Source organism: Equus przewalskii, chromosome 15, assembly GCF_037783145.1.
Source record: "Equus przewalskii isolate Varuska chromosome 15, EquPr2, whole genome shotgun sequence".
Lineage (NCBI taxonomy): Eukaryota > Metazoa > Chordata > Mammalia > Perissodactyla > Equidae > Equus > Equus przewalskii.
Genome location: NC_091845.1, coordinates 60,255,752 through 60,280,605, shown reverse-complemented (window position 1 = coordinate 60,280,605; position 24,854 = coordinate 60,255,752). Strand labels below are relative to the sequence as shown.

General features: G+C 37.8%; 1 protein-coding gene across 34 annotated transcripts in view; it reads right to left on the bottom strand.

Moving 5' to 3' along the window:
• Nucleotides 1-24,854, bottom strand: part of THRB (thyroid hormone receptor beta) — a 360,916-nt gene that overhangs the window by 200,307 nt on the left and 135,755 nt on the right. For all 34 annotated transcript variants that reach the window (XM_070577483.1, XM_070577457.1, XM_070577464.1 and 31 more), the window contains one exon: nt 14,284-14,354. The gene's annotated coding sequence lies outside the window, so the exon portion shown is untranslated. The remainder of the gene's footprint in view (nt 1-14,283; nt 14,355-24,854) is intronic.

Sequence of the window (24,854 nt, the reverse complement as noted above, 5' to 3'; positions counted from 1 at the left end):
AAGCCAAGCTTAAACTAGAAAACTGAAGGTCTGTGTACTATGTTGGTTGCCAACTGGGATATACTGGACTGTCTCTTACTCCTGATTATCAGAAAATCAAGTAGGTAAATGCTCTTACAATAGGCAAATTCCAATGCTGTGTCTACTCTGCTGCAAAATTTGTATTAATTCTGATTAAAATGGAAATGTAAAATATATTTGATAATATTTTGGATTAAATGGGAACATCTAGGTAAAATGAATAAAATGGATAACTGCAACAGGCTCCTCCTATCTAGTCATGGTCTGTGTCTTCAGACTGTGGATTAAGCTCCTGCTTCCTGCTTCTGGCTGTCTTTGATCCCCTTTCAGACAATAAGAAGGAGTAAAAGAGAAAGAAACCAAATATATGGTCTATCAGGTGAATTCTGCTACTTATGAATCACTGTTATAAATGATTTGCTGGGAGAAAAAGGTTATGCTCATTACTAAATCTTGGTCTCTAGATTATGTGGAATAAGCAGCTCATCTCTGCTCCCTCCGACCCTGTTAACATTGATGACTAATGGCTGGCATGATACCTGCCATAACAAATGCTTCCTCTCACAGGAAGAAAAGAGCAGTGAAAGAAGCGATTGGTCCACCTTCAATTCATTGCAAACAGTTTTAAAAGATCAAGGAGCATGTTTACTGCTGTCTTTTGATGATCAGTCTAAATATAACCATCCTTGCTGGATTTTCCTCATTGATTAATTTCAACTTCAAGGCTGTGTTAGTGTATCAAATGTTTAAAGTAGAAATAAAAGCTGTTCAGACATGTATTAAACCATAATACAGCAATTATCTAAAAAATGAAACTACTCATTGCCTGTAACAACAACAATGAAAACATGAAAAATAAAACAACTACTAAACTTTGGAAATAGATTTTGGGACTATTAAATTTCCCCTCCTTTTCTCCTCTTCTATAAAAGTCAAATTCTCCTTATTTTTCTAAGCCTGATTCAAATTCTAACCCCTTCAGTAACGGTTTCATAGGTTACTGCAACCATCACCCTCTATTCCTCTTCTTAATATCTTGACTATGTAATCTGACCCATTCCTTCCGCCAGAAACATAAATAATAACAAATAACTAACATTACTGTGTGCCTTTTCCTGAGTATGCATCCTGACTCCCCAACTAAGTTTAAGTTTCTTTGGGGAAGTATAATTGGCTGTACTTTTTGCACCTCCCATTGGCAAAGCATGATGTTTTGCACAGAGAAAAGCTTAATAAATATTTACTTGACAATATATTTGCCCAACAGGTGCTGGTAACTGGCTGTTCCATCTATTATTAACAGGAAGCATAATCCAAAACCAGAAATTATTGTGCCTTGGCATGATCTCTTCACATTTCAAGAAAAAGCTATGTAATCAATGTGGTCTTCTCAAATGGTTGCTATTGAGGGTATTCATGAAACAAGTCAACACAGCACAGAAATCAACAATTGCAAAAACTTGTGTTTAAAATAAACTAGGTAATTTGACCATTTTATGAAAGAGATAAACATATTTTGATGAACTATTTTGTTCATCCAAGTAAATGCTGAAGGACCTCCCTCATTCTCCTAACTCAAATGGATGTATTCAGGAATTAAAAAATTTGAATTCTGCTGCTAGTTCAACCAAAGACTTGCTATAAAACTGTTAGCAAATCCTAATGGCAAAGGTTTAAAACATTCATCAGTAGATGGAACATTCTAGTTTCTATTGAGCTAGTCTAGGTTCTACTCAGACCCTACTGTATGAATTTAATATAGGAGTTTTAAAAGATAGACTTATAAACTAATGATAGAGGGATGAAGCAGTTTAAAAAAAAATGAAATGAAATTGATGATTTGGAGAAAATACCTAGTTAGAGCCCCATCTCACACTATACACTCTAGTGAATGCCAAATGGTTTAAAGAGCAATTATTTTAAGGAAACTTAAAACTCAAGAAAATACAGCTGAACAACAATTGGGTCAATGAAGAAATTGAGGTGAAATAAAAAAATACCTGAAGACAAATGAAAATGAAAATATGACATACCAAAACCTATAGGATGTATCAAAAACAGTACTAAGACAGAAGTTTATAGAAATACAGGCTTACCTCAAGAAACAAGAAAAATTACAAATAAAGATTCCAACAACACACCTAAAGGAACTAGAAAAAGAAGAAGTAAAGACCAAAATTAATAGAAGGAAGGAAATAATAAACATAAGAGCAGAAACAAATGAAATAGAAAATAAAAAGACAATAGAAAAGATCAATGAAACTAAGGCCTGATTCTTTGAAAAGATAAACAAAATTGACAAACCTTCAGCTAGAGTCACCAAGAAAAAAAGTGAAAAGGCTCAAATAAATAAAATCAGAAATGAAAGAGGAGGAATGACAATGAATACCACAGAAATACAAAGGATTATAAAAGAATACTATGAAAAGTTATATGCCAACAAATTAGATAATCTAGAAGAAATGGGTAAATTCTTAGAATTATACAACCTTCCAAAACTGAATCAAGAAGAGATAGAGAATCTGAATAGAATGATCGCTAGTAAGAAGATTGAAACAATAATCAAAAACCTCCCAAAAACAAAAGTCCAGGACCAGATGGCTTTCCCAGTGAATTCTACCAAACCTTCAAAGAAGACGTAGCACCTATCCTTTTCAAACACTTCCAAAAAATTAAAGAGAAGGGGATGCTTCCTAACTCATCCTATGAGGCCCACATTATCCTGATACCAAAACCAGACAACGATAACACAACAAAGGAAAATTACAGGTCAATATCACTGATGAGCATAGATGAAAAAATCCTCAACAAGATATTAGCAAATCAAATACAAGAATACATTAAAAGGATCGTACACCATGATCAAGTAGGATTCATTCTAGGGACACAGGGATGGTTCCACACCTGCAAATCAATGAATGTGATACACTGCATTAAGAAAATGAAGAATAAAAATCACATGATCATCTCATTAGATGCAGAGAAAGCATTAAACAATATACAGCATTCATTTATGATAAAAACCCTGAATAAAATGGGTATAGAAGGAAAGTATCTCAACATAATAAAGGTCGCATAAGACAAACCCACCAGCTAATATCATTCTCAATGGAGAAAAACTGAAAGCTATCCCTCTAAGAACAGGAACAGACAAGGAAGCCCACTGTCACCACTCTTATTTAACATAGTATTGGAAGTCCTAGCCAGAGCAATCAGGCAAGAAAAAGAAATAAAAGGGATCCAAATTGGAAAGGAAGAAGTAAAACTGTCACTATTTGCAGATGACATGATTTTACACATAGAAAATCCTAAAGAATCCAACAAAAAACAATGAAAGTAATAAATGAATACAGTAAATTTGAAGGATACAAAATCAACATATAAAATCAGTTGTGTTTCTATACTCTAACAACAAAATAGCCGAAAGAGAAATCAAGAATACAATCTCATTTGCAACTGCAACAAAAAGAATAAAACACTTAGGAATAAATTTAACCAAAGAGGAGAAAGACTTGTACACTGAAAACTATAAAACATTATTGAAAGAAATAGAAGGAAATACAAAGAAATGGAAGGATATTCTGTGCTTGTGGATTGGAAGAATTAACATAGTTAAAATATGCATACTTCCTAAAGCAATCTAAAGATTCAAAGCAATCTCTATCAAAGTGCCAATGACATTTTTCACAAAAATAGAGAAAGAGTTCTAAAATTCATGTGGAACAAGAGAGACTCCAAATAGCCAGAGCAATCTTGAGTAAAAAGAACAAAGCTGAAGGTATCACCTTTGAATTTTGGAATTCAAAATATACTACAAAGCTATAGTAATCAAAACAGCATGGTCCTGGCACAAAAATAGACATGGATCAATGGAACGGAATCAAAAGCCCAGAAATAAATCTAGACATCTATGGACAGTTAATTTTTGACAAAGGAGCCAAGAACATACAATGGAGAAAGGAAAGTCTCTTCAATAAATGGTGTTGGGAAAACTAGACAAGCAACACACAAAAAAATGAAAGTAGACTATTTTCTTACACCACACACAAAAATCGACTCAAAATGGATTCAAGACTCGAATGTAAGACCTGAACTATAAAACTCCTAGAAGAAAACATAGGTAGTACGCTCTTGGACATCAGTCTTAGCAGTATCTTTTTGAATATCATGTCTCCCCAGGCAAGCGAAACAAAAGAAAAAGTAAACAAATGGGACTACACCAAACTAACAACTTCTGTGCAGCAAAGGAAACCATCAGCAAAGTGGAAAGACAACCTAATCAGGAGAAAAATATTTGCAAATCATATATCTGATAAGGGGTTAATAGCCAAAATATATAAAGAACTCATAAACTCAACAACAACAAAAACCAAAAAACTCAACTAGAAAATGGGCAAAGGATCTGAACAGACATTTTTCCAAAGAAGATACACAGATGGCAAACAGGCACATGAAAAGATGTTAAACATCACTAATTATTAGGGAAATGCAAATCAAAACTACAATGAGATATTTCTTCATGCCTGTCAGAGGCTATTATTAAAAAGACAAGGAATAACGTGTTGAAGAGGATGTGGAGAAAAGGGATCCCTCAGACACTGCTGGTGGGAATGCAAACTGGTACAGCCACTATGCAGAATAGTATGGAGATTTCTTAAAAAATTAAGAATAGAACTACCATATGATTCAGTTATTCTACTTCTGGGTATTTATCCAAAGAACACAAAAACACTAATTCGAAAAGATCTATGCACCCCTATATTCATTGCATCATTATTCACAAAAGCCAAGACTTGGAAACAACCTAAGTGTCCATCAACAGATGAATGGATAAAGAAGATGTGGTACATGTATCCAACAGAATACAACTCAGCCATAAAAAAGATGAAATCTTGCCATTTGCGACAACATGGGTGAACTTTGAGGGCATTATGCTAAGCGAAATAAGTCAGATGGAAAAAAGCCAAATACTGTATGATTTCACTCATATGTGGAAGATAAAAATAACAAGAACAAACAAACAAACACGTAGACACAGAGAATAAACTGGTGGTTACCAGAGGCAAAGTGGGGGAGGGAGGAGAGCGAAAGAAAAAAAATAAATCAATACAGTTGAATGTTTAATTGGTCTCTACATGGGGAAAATATTTAAGCATGAAAATAAAGGAAGAAATTGCAAAGGGAAGACTGTCAAATTTATATGGGTTAAAATTTAAAACTCTAGGACAATAGATAAAAATAGAAAAGCAATCAATATTCATTTAACAGATATTAAGTATCTACTATGTGCCAGGCGTTGTTCTAGGTGTTTGGGATATATATATATATATATACATGTATATATACGTACAAAACGACAAAGGTCCATATGTCTTTGCTATCAAGAAGACTACAGTCTAGCGGCTAGAGACTGACAATTAACAAATAAATAAATTATATTGTATATGAAAAGGTGAAAAATTCTATGGGAAAAAGAAAAGTAGAGCCAAGAGAGGAGATCAGAAGTGCCAACGGCTGTGCTTGTTGGGAGGTTGAATATTAAATAGGATGGTCAGGGTAGAGCTCAGTGAGAGAGAAGATTTGAATAAAGACTTGCAGGGAGGGGAGGGAGTGAGTCCACTAGGTATCTCGGGGGATACCTGAAGGTGTTCCAGGCAGAGGGCACAGCCACCTACTGCCAGAGCAAAGACAGACGAGAAATTGGAAAACCGTATTTGCAAAGCATGAGATGGGCAAAGAGACAATATCCTTAATAGAGGAAAAGAGTTCTTGAAAATCAGTTAAAAAAATCAATATCCTACAGAAAGTGGGCGAATGACATGAATGAATAAGCTTTGGATAAAGGTCAACAAAAAGTGAAAGATGTCCAACCTTACAAGTAATCAAGATAGTATCCATCCATCGGAGCAACCTCACTATTGGGATATCCAATTTGTAAAGATGAAATAATGTCAGTGAAGATGTGATGAGATTGTCCCTCTTCTACAATGTTAATGAAAGAATAAAAATAATTTGTAAAATACTTTGGCTATATTTATTAACAGACTTATTCTAGAAATATCTCCTATGGAAATAATTAAACAGTAAGGCAGAATTTATGTATATTTTCTGCAGCACTGTTTCTAATGATATATAAATGATTAACACTTAGATACCATCCAAACTGAAGTTTCCAGCCTAGGATATATCTGTGGGCATTTGTTGCCTCGATAAGAATGTTCTATAAACATCTCACTTTCTCCAGCCCCTATTCCAGCTCCCAAATCTCCTCCTCCTTGTGTCTTCGTTCAGTGAATGGCACCAACACACATCCATTGCCTAAGATACACATCTGAGAGTCATCCTTAACGGCTTCCCTCTTGCTTCCTACATTCTATCAATTCTTATATTTTGTCAATTCTATTTTTGTAATAACTTTTTACTCCATCCAATCCTCTACATTCCCGCTGGAACTGCCTTAGTTCAGCTCTCATTATTTTACACCTAGGCTAATGAATAGCTGCGTACCTGGCCAAGGTGGCCAATCTCACCTCCACCCCATCTGTCACATCCTTGCCATACGACACTTTCTAAAATATAAAACTGGATCAAATTGCCACTTCATTTAAATTTTTTAAATGGCTCCTTACTGCTGTCAGATTAAAATCCAAACACCTCAGACAGACTTCCATGATCTGACTCCTGAGCATCAGCTCTCTTGTCCTGCCAGCCTCAACTCTTTACTCCATCCATAACCATCTACTTACAAATCACACATCATCTTCTGAGTCTTTGCACATGCTACTTCCTCTCTCTGCCCCCTCTACCCTTCCTGTTCCCCATATAACTTCTCTTCACCCTTCTAGACTCAACTGAGGTAAGATGAAATCTTCGCTCTTAGTTTTGATCAGGCTAAGTATTTCTTAAAGTTAAGCATGCATCAGAATCATCTGGAGGGCTTGTTAGACAATTTACTGGGTTCCACTTTCAGAGTTTCTGATTTAGTAGATCTAAGGTGGGGCCTGAAAATCTGCATTTTAACAAGTGGCCAGGTGATGTAGATACTGCTGATCCAGGGGCCACACTTTGAGAACCACTTGTCAAAGAGAATTCTTCATGGAGTCCCTTTTTCATTCATTAAACAAGTGTTTGCTCCGTAAATGTGTTTCTATTCCAGCACTTGAACTAGGCTAGGTATTCTGCTTAGGGGTATAAAGATGGTCTCTCTCCGGTGGGGAGAAGGCAGGACTGCCCCATACAATTGTGCAGGTTGGACACTGTATAAATGGTGCCCACTGGAGGACTGCAGCCAGAAGTGATAGTCCTGGAAGTTAGAGAAACAAACCAACATTTACACAACAGTGTAATACATGCCATGATACAAATATGCACTATGTTCTTTGAGAGATGAGCAGGACCTACAAACTCAGATATGAATTAGGCGCAGGGAGTCAGACAAGGTTTCCAAGAGGATGCAATACCACAGTTGAGTCTGGCAAGGTGAAGAGAACTTATCTGGGGAACAGAAAAGGTAAAGAGGGCAGAGACAGGAAGTAGCATATGCAAAGATAGAAGCATATATATTATGTTAAGTAAATTGTTATGTGTGGAGTAAAGAATTTCAAGGGCTCAAATCACTTTGCCTATATGAAGAGCATTTGCTGAATTAAAAAATTAATTTAAATTTTAATTTGTGAAATACTGCACACATTCAAAGGGTATACAAAACAAAATTACCCCCTCACATATGCACTCCCATGTTCACTGCCGCATTATTTACAATAGCCAAGATATGGAAACAACCCAAGTGTTCATTGATAGATGAATGGATAAAGAAGATGTGGTATATATATACAATGGAATATTATTCAGCCATAAAAAAGAATGAAATCTTGCCATTTGTGACAACATGGATGGACCTCAGGGGCATGACGATAAGTGAAATAAGTCAAACAGAGAAAGACAAATACCATATGATTTCTAAAACAACAACAACAACAACAACAACAAGAAAACCCCAAGCTCAAAGAAACAGAGAACGGATTGGTGGTTGCCGAAGGCAGGAGCTGGGGAGGTGGGAGAGACGGGTGAAGTGCGTCAAAAGGTACAAACTTCCAGTTATAAAATAAATAAGTCAAGGGATGTAATGTACAGCATGGTGACTACAATTAAAAATACTCTATTGCATACTTGAAAGTTGCTAAGAGAGTAAATCTTAAAAGCTCTCATCACAAGAAAAAAAATTTTGTAACTATGTATGGTGACGGATGTTAACTAGACTTACTGTGGTGATCATTTTGCAACGTCTACAAATACTGAATCATTATGTTGCGTGTGTGGAACTGATATAATGTTGAACAATTTTACAGGCACTCATGGACCCACCATTCAGATTTGCTCTATCGGCTTCATCTCTCTTTTTATAAGAAATAAAACATAACGAAACTAATTATCTATCTCCCAATCTCTTTCTTCTGCCTCCTTTCTCTTGCCAAGCTAGTCACTATTTTACGTTGATTATTTTTCCCCTGCATGTTTTTATTCTTTTACCATGTAAGTCTATAGGCATTTAATTTTTAATGAGAGACTTTGTCCAGGACGTTACAGCAGAAATTACAAGGCTTGCCTCAGCAGGCTTCCAGAGAAGACACTTGGAGCAGCAGGTGGCCAATGCCCAACCAAACCTGCCCCTCTCCAACACGTGATGGGAAAAAATAGGACTCACATTAGTAATTTATGAAGTGCAATCAGAGGAGATTAAAATCAGAAAATGAAGTTATGCTTATTCAATGTTAGCTGATTTTAAATGCTAAAATGAAAAATAGTTTTTCCCTTGCAGCCAAAGATGTCAACCAACCAGTACCAAGGAAGTTGTATTGCCATACTTGGTGATTTTTGCTGTGGATTATACACACAAGGGATGTGTGCATATGTGGGTGTATTGTATACCATGGATGCAAGGAGTTCCAAAACAGCTGTGCCAGGGGCTCCAGCACCATCCTACCAGCACCACAGATGGGCTTTGGTTTTGTCATCTGCAAAATGGCAAGATATTTCCTGCTGCCTTAACAAGAGGGATGTGATGATGACTTGGGGGCTAAATTCTTTCTCATTTTGGAGCTTGTACTGAACAGTCTAGAAAAATATGGTTACCAAATTAATGGTTCTACTCCTCCAAAAAGTAAAGAAAGAAGGAATCTGGAGGGGGGGTAAGAAAGAAAAGAAGAAAGGAGGAAAAACTGGTTTCCTTCTCCAACCTGACTTTCCTGCTTCCTCTAACTTGGTCTCCTACAATAACTTCTTAGTTATCTTTACAACTCCTCTCCTTCCCCTTAAAAGTCTATAATTTGGCCACTTTTTTGTTTTCTTTTTTCCTTTTTTGAGGGATGTCCAAGGTTTGAAAATCATTGCTATTGGTGGTATGGAGCCCCAGGAATGTTTTATGCTGTTTGTGTTGCATGTGTGGACGTGTTTCTCTATGTATCGTTTATCTATTGCCAATAGACTGCATCATTAGATTCCCAGCCAATTTGCTACATAGAAAAACGCTGTGTAAGCTTTTTGTTTACCCAGATCCTCTTTCTAGAAGTTTAGCTAAATGTCTTTCCTGGGTTGCCATTCATATATATATATATATGCCATTCATATATCTATATTGATACATATATAATGATACATATATATATAATATATACATATACAATAATTATTTACATATACATATGTAAGTGTACATTCATATATATATATGCCATTCATATATCTATATTGATACATATATAATGATACATATATATATAATATATACATATACAATAATTATTTACATATACATATGTAAGTGTACATTCATATATATATATATGCCATTCATATATCTATATTGATACATATATAATGATACATATATATAATATATACATATACAATAATTATTTACATATACATATGTAAGTGTACATATGTATATGTAATACATATATAATGTATTTTTATACGTATACACACACCCACACACGTGTGTGTGTATGTGTTTGCTTAAACAGTTTTAAATTGCACCACTAATTAATGAATACATTCTCCTTGGTCAATTCGTTCTTTACAAATTCTGTCACACTCATCTCTTCTCTCCTGTCCCTGATGCCACCTCCCTACTACAAAGCTCATGGCCGTAAACTGGAGTGCTGAACCTAGATCTTATTGCTCCGCCTTCCACCCACCATGCAGCTGGCTACGAGAGCACATCCTCTAAAGCACCACCCTGATCTTTTCTCTCCGTAATTGAAGAGCCTCTAATAGCTGCCTAATTGTGACCAGGTGTGCTAGGTGCCTCCATGATATTCCTTTATAATGAAATCTCATTTCATTTCTGGATGGCAAGGTAACCAGCCACACATTCTGGCTTCTTTTGCAACTAGGAGTTGGTAGATGAAATTGCTGGGTAAGGAATTCCGGTGAGGCCTCCTAAAGAGGAAAAAATATAGCTGGTAATAGGTGCCTTTTACCCACCTCTCTTCATCTTTCCTGCTGCCTAGAATTTATACGTGATGGCTAGATCTCCAGTAGGCATCTTGAACCAAGAGGCAGCTTTGAGGATAAAGTTACATGTTAAGAAGAGAAATATAGACAGATAGAAGGTGCCTGAGTTCCTGATTGTCATAGAACCATCCTACCTGCTGCCCTGGAGAGAAAAATAAACTTTTGCGTATTTGTCACTGTTATTTATGGTGTTCTGGTATGGACAGGCCCCAAATAGTAGTTTATTCTCTGCACAAATTTAGCTATTTCTCCCATCTAGCCAATGTAATATGTTGATTAGTTTCAACCCACTGCTTCTCTTCTTAAGACGGGCTTACAGACAGAAAGATCTGAGTTCAAGGCCAGCCTTGCCACTGTGGTGGTGTCATCTTTAGACATCGCTCCTGACAATTTTACCCTCAGTTTCTTTGTCTGGAAACTGAGACTATAATAATACGCACATTAAAGTGTTTGCTATTTTTCTTTTATCCTGTTTTTTAGTTGTTATTAGCCCAATAGCACCAGTAGGAAAAATAGTTGAGAGAAGGAAAATGGGATAAAACTCAAATTAGGATATTTTTCTACTTTTTAACAGCCCTTATAAGTGGTTTAGTGGTTGAAAAAGTTCAGATTGCTGATTTTTAAAAGTCAATGGGAAAAAATATCAACAGATTGGACTTCAATCATTGACATTTTACTCTCATTCTCATGAATAACTGAAATCTGACTATATACACATTGCATTTTCCTAAGACCATGTGCCGATAGATAAATGCACAGACATACATACATGCATACATTTCAAGAACATTGGCTTCAGGAGAATCACTTGCCCCACGTCACTGGAATGGAGACAACATCCAATTTCTGCCTTAGTACCTTCCATTTTGATGAGTTGACTCTTAATGACTTGAAGAAACAGTTCCTTTCAAATAGGCGTAGGATTGCAAAAAAGCAAATTCGGCTCAAAACTCTTACATTGTATAATTTCATTTCTGCTCTTATGCACATCAAACTAAATTGGTTGGCTAAAAATCTTGCTAAATTAGATTTGATTTGATTAGTAAATCTGCGTATGTGCAGACAAAGCATGGTATGTGTGGTTAGAAAATGTCCTGGTTGTTTAAAATGTTCTTTTTTATGGACAATCTGGTTTTACCATAATTTCATTAGTGAACTATTTTTTGTTAATATGGACTCATCTTGTGAGTTAAATAGGCTTTGGCCCTTTGGCCCTTTGTTGGGAAATCACTCAAGCAATAGTTTGTTCTTTCTGAAGAAAAGTAACATAGTCTCAAAGGCCGGAAGAGTTGAGAACCTTCAAATTCGTCCTACCCACCTCCAGGTGACTCTCTCTTACCATTTTCTAACACTGTCATTTCCTTTTCAAAAACATTTTCCTTGCTCTTCCCAGCCCAGTTTCCTTATCAAGCTCCAAAAGGCATAGTTGGCTGCTGGGTCCTATCTGCCCTGGCCTATGTCCTCAGCGGCATTTCAACCCAAATAATTACTTTTCATGTTACCGCTGGACTTCTAAAACACACAAATAGAAACATTTAAATTGAGTTGGCTCAAAGTATTTCAAGGGGATAAAAGTATTTTTTTAAAGGGTCAAAATGCCTTATTGCAAGGATATAAGTACAAGGGCAATCATTAGAGTACTTGACACACACCAAAAGCAAAAGGCCTGAATCCAGCCTGTTTTGTACGTGTCGCTTGAGGCCTGACTTCCAATTCAGTCACCAGAAGTTCCATTCTGCTAAGATATGCGAGAAGGAACCTTGCATTTTATAGGTCATGGAAAAGCATTCAGACAACGGAGCAAAGAATTAAAAAATTACGAAGAATTCCCTGAGCATTATCAGTAGTACATGTCAAAGCAATGCATGAATCAAGAATAGTCCCAGGATTTCCACTCCCAGAACTCCCACATATCACTCTTCAGCTGTATTATAGGCTAGAAGACCCCCAAAGGTATTCAGTGGTACCACTGTCTGGAATTCTCTGGGAACTTTTTTTCTGGTTTTGGTGATTACTGCACAAAGAAAGCGTCAGAAGAGCAGCACCGTCTATCTTCTGAAACTTTGCATCATGACCTTAAACCTGGCTCAATAAACAGCCCACGTGGCTTTAAGGAATTTCATCAGTGTTTTCATTCACTAATTGCCTGATTTATTTTTTTTGCTTTACTTTCTCTCTTTTTTTCAGTTTTTAATGGAGATATAATTTACATACAGGAAAAAGCACAGAGGAGTTTTGACAAAAGCCACGTAGCCCACATGTCAGATATAGATTTCCATCACCCCAGAAAATTCCCTTGTGCCTCTTCCCCGGCAATCCCCTCTTCTTCTTGAGGTAACCGCTATTTTGATTTCTATCGCTATAGATTAGTTGTACCTTGTCTAGAACTATATAAAAATAGGTTAATACAGTGTGTACTCTTTAGTGTCTAATGCCTCATGTTTTAAGCATCTAGAAAAATCACCTCTTAATTTCCTTATCTGTAAATGGAGGGGATTGCCCTGTAAGAACGGTGTGCAAGCATTCTGAGGATTTGGAGGTTTCCTGGGAGGGGTGAGGGGACCTCAGAAGTCTCCTTGATTGGGGGTGAGTGAAGAGGAGGCAGAAGAGCGGGGTTTGCAGCACCCTGTTCGCCTTCAAACATAACAGCTGGACTTTTCCACATCTTACAAATTGGGGTTCACTGGAAGATTTCATTCAGGAAAAGGGTTCTTTGTAAAAAAAAAATGTTAGAGAACCTCAGGTCTAGACAATCCTTACTGATCCCTTTCCCTTGAACAGTCTATAAATTACAAATAGTGATTTCTGATATGAGAGCTGTCACTGGTCCCCTGGAGAGAGGGCTGGGAGACAGAAGCAGCCAGACTGGGGGCCCCCAGGGAGGGCCTGGGCACTGAGCACTGTAATATTAGTACTGGTTACAATCAGATAGCGCCACCCCAACTGAGGCGCCCAGACAATAGGCCAGAGGCCCTGAGCAAGGGGAGGCACAAAGGCAGCATTCAAAAGCCCCGACTCCCACAACCAGCGAGCACCTCTATAGACTCCACCAGACCCTGGCCCAGCCGGAACGTCATCTTACAGCCAGAAAGCCATTTTTCCACAGTTAGCTTTTAAACTGCTAAAAATAATAAACACAGAAAGGAAAGTGCTGACACAATCTTAACTGGAGAGACAAACTGAAACTGTTGTTATAATAATGTCAACAAACTGGCTTCCAAATTATGACCTAGCGTTCCAAAGGCTGCTGGATATTCCCAAACATCTGGGGACTGGAGGGGGAATTCAGAGGGCTTGTCAGTAAAGAAGGGAGAGCTTCCTTACACAGGTGCTTACACCCTAGCCGACTCGCTCTAACCAATGGGTGATCCAATTCCTTACACCTTGTTTAGCTCTCAAAGGAAAGGAGCGTGGACAGGGCTGCTGGATCTTCACGGAGCACAATTTCCCCGCATAACAATGAAATATCGGCTCCTTTCTCTCCTGTCCTCTTATTACTCTTCCCCCAAGTGAATTTGGAGCATGCCTTTTCTCCATCATGTTTTTTTAGCCCATTGAATGTTCTATATTTCTCCTGAATACCTGCAGAGTTCAAAACTATGTTAAACAACAACATAGTTTTATTAAATAACAACACAGCAGCGACGCCACAAATTAGAAGGTAATTCCCATAATGCTCAAAAGTGACAATTAATCATAAAGATCACGAGGCTGCAAACGGCCGAGTCAAGCCTGAGATCTGACCTTCTGATCCATTAAATCACGTGTGGAACTTGGCACCCACGCAGGACGGCCATGGGAGGGAAACCGCAGATCTGGAAAAAAAGGAAACAGAAGAAGATAAATACAAGTGTTTTTTTTTTTTTTTTTAAAGTTCCCCAACATTTGCTTAATCTGCAACTGCTCTTCTTTCTATGTTTAAATAGGGTCTGGGTTCCGAGCTGTGTCTGATTTTGAATAAATGCAAATAGCCTTAGATAAAATCTTGTTCCAAAGGGGAGATGGTTTCAGAGAAAGAGACTTGAACATAAGGACAGTAATACACATTATAGGTACGGAGCACCGTTGGCGGATCCCAAAGACCTGCTTTTCTGTGCCCAGTATTCAGGAGTTTTGAAATCCCAGCCGGGAAGATGACTAAAAGGCAAATGTGAATCTTACACAACTTAGAAAGTCTGTGCTAAGGCGGGTACAGTTGGGTCTCAGAGGACAGTTCCTGGGATGGGTCTTAAACAAAAGCTTCAGCTGTGCCCTGTGGTGAAATGACAGGTTATTCATCAGGGTAGGCATCTGAGCATAAAGCCATGGGGCTGTCTAGGTTGTGTTAAGTGGGACTATATTGGGGATACTTTGCACAGTTATAAGCAGATGAAAGAGACGGCCAAACAGACTGTGGCATCTGCTTGCGCAGCAGACGATGTCCCCAAGTTTCTGTCTGCACAAGCGAGAAGCTGCCTTTCAACTAACTGTGGTTCTGCAATTTTTATTGTTCTTGACGTGGGGTACTTAGAAATCATAGAAAAGCACAGGTGGGTAGAAAGAACGTCTGGGTTCTTGCTACGCAGGATGGACCACTGATAACATCTGTCATGTCTGCTGTATCAAAATGATAACTTTTTTAATTAAAAAAAAGAGCATAGACGTAATCTCCTTGACAATCCCACACCAAAGCCAGACCACGAATTTGTTTGTATCTTTCCAGTCCACTTTTTTTACATTTACACATCATATGTGTATCCAGGACAAGACACAGTGTTTGTGCATTTTTAATTTACCTATATGATATGAATCTATGTATGGGTATCTGCCATTCTACATTTTTGACTCAACATTATGTATGTGAGAGCTACGCATGGTGATCAGTGACAGCACATCCCCTCTGACTGCCACACTGAACAAATACATGCTTAGTCATTGTCTTTCCACCTGACCCAATGTTTGTGGCTCCAGAAAAGCACTTGTTATATCATTAAAGTGATTGTTGGTTATGTGTGGGTGTGTAGGTGCATGTGTGTACGTGCGAATTTTCTCTGTGGTTCTTCTCTGTGACTCGACTCTGAGCTTCTCAAGCTGCTACCTTGTCTTGTTTTAACAGTGGCTCTTCTGTCCTATGACTCTATGCAGAATTGATGCATAACATGTTGGAAGGCAAAATATGTTTGTTAAAAATTGATCTACTTATTAATTTTCCTCCCTTTAAAAATAACATTAAGGTAGACTTTGGGGTTGTATTTATCTATTTCCTTCAACGTCTCTCTACACTAGTCTTGTCATAAGTCTTCAAATTGCAAGCCATCAATATCAACTCACTGTTTGCTAAACAATCAGAAACTGACAGTATGAGGCTGAAGACTGAGACATTTAAGAAGCATATTCTAAAAGCGTTCTCAAAGGCTAAATTGACAAGGCCAGGAAGAAGTCTGTGTTTGTAACTGTTGTTGTGGCTTTTTGGCAAATATGAGTAAATATATATCACTACTTTTGACATTAATATCTAAAACAAACAGTGCCTTTTGAGGTTTGAGGTATGCTTTTTATTTCTTTTTTGGTGAGGAAGATTGGCCCTGCAATAACATTTGTTGCCATTCTTCCTCTTTTATTTTTCTCCCCAAATCCAAGTACATAGTTGTGTATCCTAGTTGTAAGTCATTCTAGTTCTTCTATGTGGGATGCTGTCACAGCATGGCTTGATGAGCAGTGTGTAGGTCCCCGCACAGGATCTGTACCGGTGAACCCCAGGCCATGGAAGCGGAGTGTGCAAACTTAACCACTTGGCCATGGTGCTGGATCCAAACAGTGCCTTTTGTACGAAAATGATATTGGACTTTGATTTATTTTTTGAGGGTATAATTCTGATTTAGACTTTGAAGACTATGTGTGAACCTTACTCAGTGAAAACAACCTAAAAATACTCACGTCACAAGTAATAATAATAAACATTTTTATACATAACACTTATTAAGCATGTTTTTTGGGCTGAGTGATGCTAATTCTTTCATCTAATTTCACTTAATCCTCACCATGATCATATGAGACAGGCATTATTAATAACTGCATTTTCAGATGAGGAAAGGAGAGGCACAGAAAGGTTTAAAATTTCGCCCAAAGTCAAACAGGGAAGACGAGGCTAGCCCGGATTCTCACCCAGGCAGTAAGATGTCATGAGCCTCCTTCTGAATTACTGAGAACAGGCTCAGGTTTTGAAGATAAAGCTGCAGAGAAGAAAATCGAAAAGCCATGTCCCTGAGGTGGCTCCCGAATTTTGCAATAATGCAAACAGACAGCATCTCTTTCATGGCGCGCCTCAAACCAAGACCAAACCAAATTAGAGTACTCGAAAGAGACAGATGTGAAGTGATTTTCTAGGGATGAAGGAAATTTAAAGCAGCAGGGACAAGCCCCAGACCCTTCCAACTTAAACACACCCATTTTCAATTCTTCTCCTTTTTAGAAAACAGGGAGCTGTGAATTCGCTCATGGCTCAGAGGACGCTGCCCAGTTTGTTCACATGAGATTCAAAGCAAAAATGAGAATCACTCCCTGGGACAACTTTAGTCCAGAATGTGTGTTCTTTACACATTTTTAATTGGAGCACAAATATATTAACAGTGCGGCTATTTTGTACTTTCAAAAGAATCTGTTTTGTAACTGATTCATATTTATATTTGGAATACATTTATTTCTGGGCATGAAACAGTTCATTTTGTTAAGCCATCTGACCCGAGGTGAAGTTGGCACAATTTGCCATGACTGCTCCCAATTAATGCAAATTGAAGGTTAAAGGATAAATAAAGTCCCTTTAACTTGGTTTATTAATATGTTATTTATAAATGGGTCTTTACTTGGTTTATTTTTTTTCAGTCAGTAGCTATGTACAAATGAACTGTACAGAAAAACTAGCAAATACATAATGTGTATTTTATTATAAAGTTTTCATTTTAAAAGGGTTAATATTACGGCAAAAAAAAAATAATGTCATCTATCTATCTATCTACCTGTCTATTTATCTATGTATCTTTTAAGTCTCAGCTCTCTCATCAAATTTTATGGAGCCTGAGATAGACTTATTACATTGCATTAATGGCCTACATTCTTCACCCCTCCCCGGACCTACCCTTTTGCCAAGTAACTTTGTAGTTCCTCTGACTAAAGAGGTTGAGTCTATTTTCCTGTCCCCTTTGATTCTGGTTTTGGCCACACTTGCTTTGGTCAATAGAATGTTAGCAGGTATGCTGCATGTAGAAATCTGAAAAAGTTCTTGTTAATGTATTTTCTCTTGCCATGAGAACATGACTGGGCTAGGCTGTCATAGTTGAGAAACATGGAGTGGAGTTGAGTCATGTCTGTCGTCTCTGCCAAGGCCGTCCTAGATCAGCCTAGACCAGCCAAAGCCCCATACGTATGAGAGAGACCAGGCAAGATGAGCAGAGCCATTTAGCTGACCTACAGATGGCCACAGATGCATGAGTAGGCCCAGCTGGAAGTGGAAGAAGCAGCCAGCCAACTCTCAGACTTGTGAACTTACAAATACCATTGTTTCAAATCGTTGAGTTTTGAGGTAATTTCTTACTATTCAGGTAACAAATCATGTAATGCTACTGTGCACTCAATAACTGATATAGGACCTACCCCTGGCTCACTCCCAAAAGAGATGCCCACCCAGAAGATGGCCTAAAATTAATCAATAAAATTCAGCAAATATCTACCAAATGCCAGCTGTATCAGTCAAGGTTCAACCAGAAAAATAAAAACTGGTCTCATATTTAAACAGAAAACTATAATCCAGGGAATTGATTACATAGGTGAAGGAAAAGATACGAAGGCAAATAGGGAAGAATGAGGCAGCCAGGAACTCAGTAATTGCAGGAATCCCTGAACTATAGGGACAAAGAATGCAAGCGTTGATATTGGAGCCCTGGGACCAGGGTCACCCAGAAGAAGCTGCAAGTTCACAGGGCCTCTCTAGTAGGAGCTGAAGCCCTAGAGGAGACACAGCTGCCATCAGAGCTCCTGTCTGAGGCAGAGTGTGGGCAAGAAATATCCTGGCCTCTCCCTTCCTTCAGTCTTCTGTTCTCCCTCCAGGGCTTTCCAATGGCTGAACCCACATGGAAGCCAACTGACTCAGGAACCTGGACAGCACAACCCTTAGGGGGCAGCCTCTCAGTAACACAAGGGAAGGGCAAGGAAGTGAACTGAGGGCAAACGGGTAAATATACCACCACGATGTGAAAGCCGTTATAGGAGGTCTTACTCAGTGCTGAGAGCTACATCCACAAAAATAACTGAGAATCAGAACAGACCCTGGACTTGAAGGTTAGAAAGGGCCTAAATAGGAGGAAAGGATGTTCAGGTAGCAGTGACTGTGGGAACAGGAAACACGGGGGGAATAGCAAGTATTCTGGTTTGGCTTAGAAGGTTGTGTATTTGGGAGCGGGGAGCAGGGGCGATGAAGGAGCAGTGAGACTACAAGTTGAGAGCTTGAAAGAGTTTGGATGCCAATCCAAGCAAACGGGACTTATGTTCCAAAGGCAATGGGAAATGAAATGATTCTGAGCAGAGAGTAATATGATCCAAATTGCGTATTAGGAATATTACTCTGATAGAAATCTGAGGGATGGATTGCAGGGAGAAAACTAGACTAGGAGTTTTTAACAAAGTGTAGACCTCAGGGAATTCACAGCCTCCTTGAACAAATTGACAGGAGTTTGTGTAAGCATTCTGTTTTCTGAGAGATGGTACATAGCTTTCCCATGGTTTTCAATGGAACCCATGACCGCTGTCCCTACCAAAAATTGAAGCACCAGAAGCAGGCAAGTGATCTAGAAAGCCCCTATAATAGTTCTTTTAACGAAGATCAAAAATGTAACAGTGGCAATGGGAATGGGAAGGAGTAAGCAGACATAAGCACTTATGAGGCAGCATCTAGACAAATAATCTAGATGAATGTAAATGGAAATAAAACAAGAGCAAGAAATACTGAAAGGTTTAACTCTGGAAAGGTTTAAATTTGGGTTACATCCATCTGATATTTCTCTCCCTCCCCCTATAAAATGGAGGAAGCAACTCATGCTTCCAAGATACTATAACGATTTACTAAATTGAAAAGTTCCAAGATAAACATGTGGCATATATATCACCACTGTCCTCTCCCCATGTTCATCACAGATATGACTAATCAAAAGCAACCTTTCCTTACTGCTGAGGCCAAACACAACCCCAAATCCTTCTCAAATAGCACCCCAGGCAGTCACTGACTTTTTCTAGAGTGACTATTTTTATTTATATTTATTTACTTTAGCTTCATAAGGATGAAGTACCAATGAATGGCTATATTTGGCGGAATGTATTATATACTAATATGATCTGTATATAGGTACTTACATGCAAATTTCCCATGTATGGGAAACTTACTTATATACAATTGGACCACTAGCTAGATCTCACTCACGTTCATGAGTCCACTTAATGTTAACTCAAAGCAATTAATATAGATCTGAATTAAATTGAATTGGGGGAAAAAACTTTGCACACTTGGAAATTTATTCTAGTATCAAATTATCATAGTAAAGTTTTAAAATCAGCACATGTCATCACAACCAACTACTAGTGACTTCAGTGTTTGGTAAATTCTTAACTCCAATTACAGGCAAGTAGATATATAGTATCACTATGAGCCATCTTCCTGTTAAAGCATGGGGACCCACGGTTTGGTATTTGAATGCCACTATGGCGATTTTCTAACCTTGGGGTGTTTTCCATTTGAAAAGAGATGTCATTATCAGAGTTTCTACAGAACCATAAAAAAGACAGCTTCAGATAAGCCCCATTTTTTTCTACTTGGAGTTTTGATCAGCAAGAAAATAATTACTATTCCTAGCAATATGAGGACTTTCCCTGTTCACCTCAACCCCAAACCTTAAGGTTTAATCCGTTCAATTCCAAAGAAATAACTTTTTGGAAATGGTTTACATACAAAAATATTGCCAGAAAAATGAAAAAAAAAATTCTAATGTAAAAAATTACTAGCAATAGTTATTTGACAATGACCCACAATAAAAATTATAGTTTAATCTGTAACACATATACATAGATATAGGTATACCTTCCTAAAACAAAAGTTCCATGAAATAAGATTCTCACTCATGGGATGCACTTGGATGTTTTCTATTCCATTCAACTCTACCCCATTTTATTCTATTTTATATACTATTTCATGAAAGAAAAGTTAGTAATGACTTACTAAATTAATTTCATTACCCAATAATAGGGCACAACCCACAGTTTGAAAAACACTACTGTAGCAAAATGACTAAGTACTCTGGCTTTATTCACCAATGTAAACATATCCACAAAAGCCCAATCCTGAGCAACTTAGCAGGGGAAACAAATCTCTTGGCTCTCTCCCTAGGATCCTGGATGAAGCCAAGGTTTGCTGAGCCAACTTTTGTACTTCGTGGTTGACAATGACTGAAAACTGAAAGGCAGAGATCAAATCCTCACTCTGCTTCTCAACACATCTCTTCCGCTGGGTAATTTATACCGTGCAAGTATCCAGCTATTCAATTTTGCTGTCATTTACTGTTCTTTTTCCAACAGCAATGGAAACACAGGATCGGTTTACTGTCTTCTCTCTTGTTAGAATTAGATTATTCTCCCTCCTGCCCCTTTAAACAAAGATGGCATTCATGACTCCGAGAACCACCCTGGGAGGAGCTCCAGACAAAGCATGGCAAGGAAAGCACTACCCATGAAGGGGCAATCACAGAATCTGGGCGTTGAGGTTGTCAATCCAGATTATATACCAGAACGAACTTTGTAAGGATCCTTTTGACTGGTGTGAACACAATTGGACTTGGAACAACATAATTAACAGTAAAAACCAACAATAAAAGGGTATATATCTCCAAATTCAGTGGTATCTCCCAAAAGAAATCTACTTATTAAAAAAATTAAAATCCATTCTCTCTTTCTAAAAGGAAAAAAATAAACAGATACTACAGAATCATCATATCAGACATCCTTTGGAGGCTTTCTGGCCAGGGCTCTGGTGCTGGAATATTCTTTCTTACATTTGACTACTTTGACATTCATTCGCTTTGACATTCATTCATTTATTGTGTGCCCTCCCCCACATCCCTACCCATCCAACTATAGTCATGAGCTGCATACCGAGATTTCAGTCAATGACGGACCACATCTTTGATGGTGGTCCCACAAGATTATAATGGAGCTGAAAATTTCCTATCACCTAGTGACATCATAGCTATCATAATGTCATAGCCATCATAAAGTTATGGCAAGAGGAAAGGAAACTGCAGGAAGAGAGAAGGAAGAAGATCCCTCCAAGAAAAGTCACAGTGAAGGGTTTAGTAGAAGCTTTCACAGACCTCAACAAGCTCCTTAGAAAGTTTGAAAACATGAACCCTAACATCAAAAGGTTTTCAGTAATAGAGAGGAATGTTTATGGTGCATTATCTTCTTACAATCAAATCTATGATGAAAAAAAACCAAATCAAGCAAACTACTGTGGACATACTTCTGAAAAGAAGGACACCTTCTTAAGAAGAACCTCAGGCAGGTCCTTCAGGAGGTATTTCAGAAGACGGCATTGTGATCATAGGAGATGACAGCTCCATGTGTGTTATTGTCCCTGAAGACCTTCCAGTGGGACAAGATGTGGAGGTGGAAGACAGTGATATTGATGGTGCTGACCCTGTGTTGGCCTAGGCTAATGTGTATGTTTGTGTCTTAGGCTTTTTTTGTTTTTGTTTTTGTTTTTGTTTTTTTGGTGAAGATTGGCCCTGAGCTAACATCTGTTGCTAATCGCCCTCTTTTTGCTCCTGGAAGATTGTTGCTGAGCTAACATCTGTGCTAACCTTTCTCATTTTGTATGTGGGATGCTGCCACAGCACGGCTTGGTGTGCATGTCTGCACTGGGGAGCCAAACCCATGAACCCCAGGCTGCCAAAGCAGAGCATGAGAATTTAACCACTATACCACCGGGCTGGCCCTGTGTCTTAGCTTTTAACAAAAAAGTTTAAAAAGCAAAAATAAATAAGTAAATAAATAATTTTAAAAATAGAAAAAACTTAGAGAATAAGGATATGAAGAAAGGAAATACTTTTGTACAGCTGTACAATGTGTTTGTGTTTTAAGCTAAGGGTTATTACAAGAGAGTCCAAAAGTTAAAAAAATTAAAAAGTTTATAAAGTAAAAAAGTTACAGTAAGCCAAGGTTAATTTGTTATTGAAGAAACAAAAATACATTTTTTAATAAATTTAGTGTAACCTAAGTGTACAGTGTTTATAAAGTCCACAGTAGTATACAGTAGCATTTTAGGCTTTCACATTCCTTTGAGCTTTTGCCATTATAGACAACACCACAGGAACATCTTTGTCACAAAAGCTGTGTGTATAGCCATAAGCATTTATTTAAGATAAATTCTGAGAAGCAGAAATGCTAAGTAAAAGAATGTGGAAAACTTCAGGCTTTTGATGCAGTCACTAATTGTTTACTACAGTCATGTATCACTTTACGCTGGGGACACTTTCTGAGAAATGTGTCATTAGGTGATTTCGTTATTATGTGGACATCACTGAGTGAACTTACACACACCTAGATGGCATAGCCTACTACACACCCAGGCTATATGGCATAGCCTATTGCTCCAAGGCTACAAGCCTTTACAGCTTGTTACTGTGTAGGGCACTCACCATGAAGTGGAGCTTGCAGGACTGGAAGTTGCTCTGGGTGAGTCAGGGAGTGAATCAAAAAAAAAAAAAAAAATCATATAGAAGATCCTCTCTAACCACAGTGGAATTAAGCTGGAAATCAATAATAAAAAGGTAACTAAAAAATACACAAATGTTTGAAATTCAGCAATATATTTCTAATTACCACATGGGTCAAGGTCAAAGCACAATGAAAATTAGACAGTATTATGAACTGAAATATGAAGAAAACATGACATATCAAAATGTGTGAGATGTAGCTAAAAGTGGGATTGGAGGGAAATTTATATACTTACATGCGTCTATTAGAAAAGAACAAAGCCTGAAAATCAATGACTTAAGTATCTACCTCAAGAAGTCATAAAAATAATACCAAATTAAAGTCATTGAAAGTGGAAAGGAGAAAATAATAATTAGAAATTAATGATATGTAAAGCACAGATGCAACAGAGAAAATAACTCAAGCCAAAAATTTCTTCTTTGAAAATACTAATAAAACCTATAAGCCTGTAATCAGATGAATCAAGAAAAAAAAGAGGAGGCAAAAACCTTACAAATATGGAATGAGTACACAAATACACACAAATTTGAAACATACATTTTAGTAAATAATACCTTTACTTTGTGCAATGTTCTCTGATATTTTCCTTTCTATTATGTTCTAGCTTTCACATCCTGTTCCATTAAAAATGGGAGTCACTCACTATGAAGTTTCATGGACCATTAATGTGTTGCAACTAAGTTTGAAAAACGTGTCCCAGAGTTCCTGGCAAATGTTAGGCATTCAATATAAAGTTATTGAATGAATAATGGTATATGTTTTGAATATTAGCCTAATCTCCAACTTGTTATTATCTATCCTTATTTTCATTTGCCTTCTTGCATTTTGTCTTTAATTTATATTAACTTAGTATAGTGTATGTTTCTTCATAAGTTGTCATAATGTTTTCCAGAACAGGTCCTTAAAAAGATGCTTTCAAAGTCATATAGTCAGAGCAGAGCCAGGAGAAGAAATATATTCCCAGGGCACCTGGTCACACTTCTCTGGGTACAGGAAGCTCAGTACCTATAAGAGAGACACTTCCTGTGCCACCACTGTAACAATGTCTGCAGCACCAGTGCACACGAGAGCAGATGGTGACTGTGACTAAGTGACGGGCGCTCACCTCTAACCTTACAGGGAACCATATATACTCGCTTTCCACGAAGTTCTCTTGCATTTCCCATAGCTGGGAGAGAGACAGCCAGCTCATTCTTAGAAACACAAAGACTCTTTTTGAAAGAGGGATAAAGGATTCTGCAATTGACAATGAAGAATGATGTGAGCATCTATGGGCATCGCTGTGATAATGGTGTTCATGGTCTTGAGTTTCTTTTATCTCTCTTTTCAGGGTGTAAAGTCTTTCTCAGGTCATTGAAATTGTGTGTCTACAGGAAGAGCTAGAAAACATGTTGGAAGGAACTAGCCCAGGCATGTGAGAATAAACCTTATCTTTCTAACACAGGAACAAATTTCACCTTAATAAAACTTTTATTTTGAAACACTCTCTCAGGTCCTATCGAACAAAACTTTCCCTTTCCCTA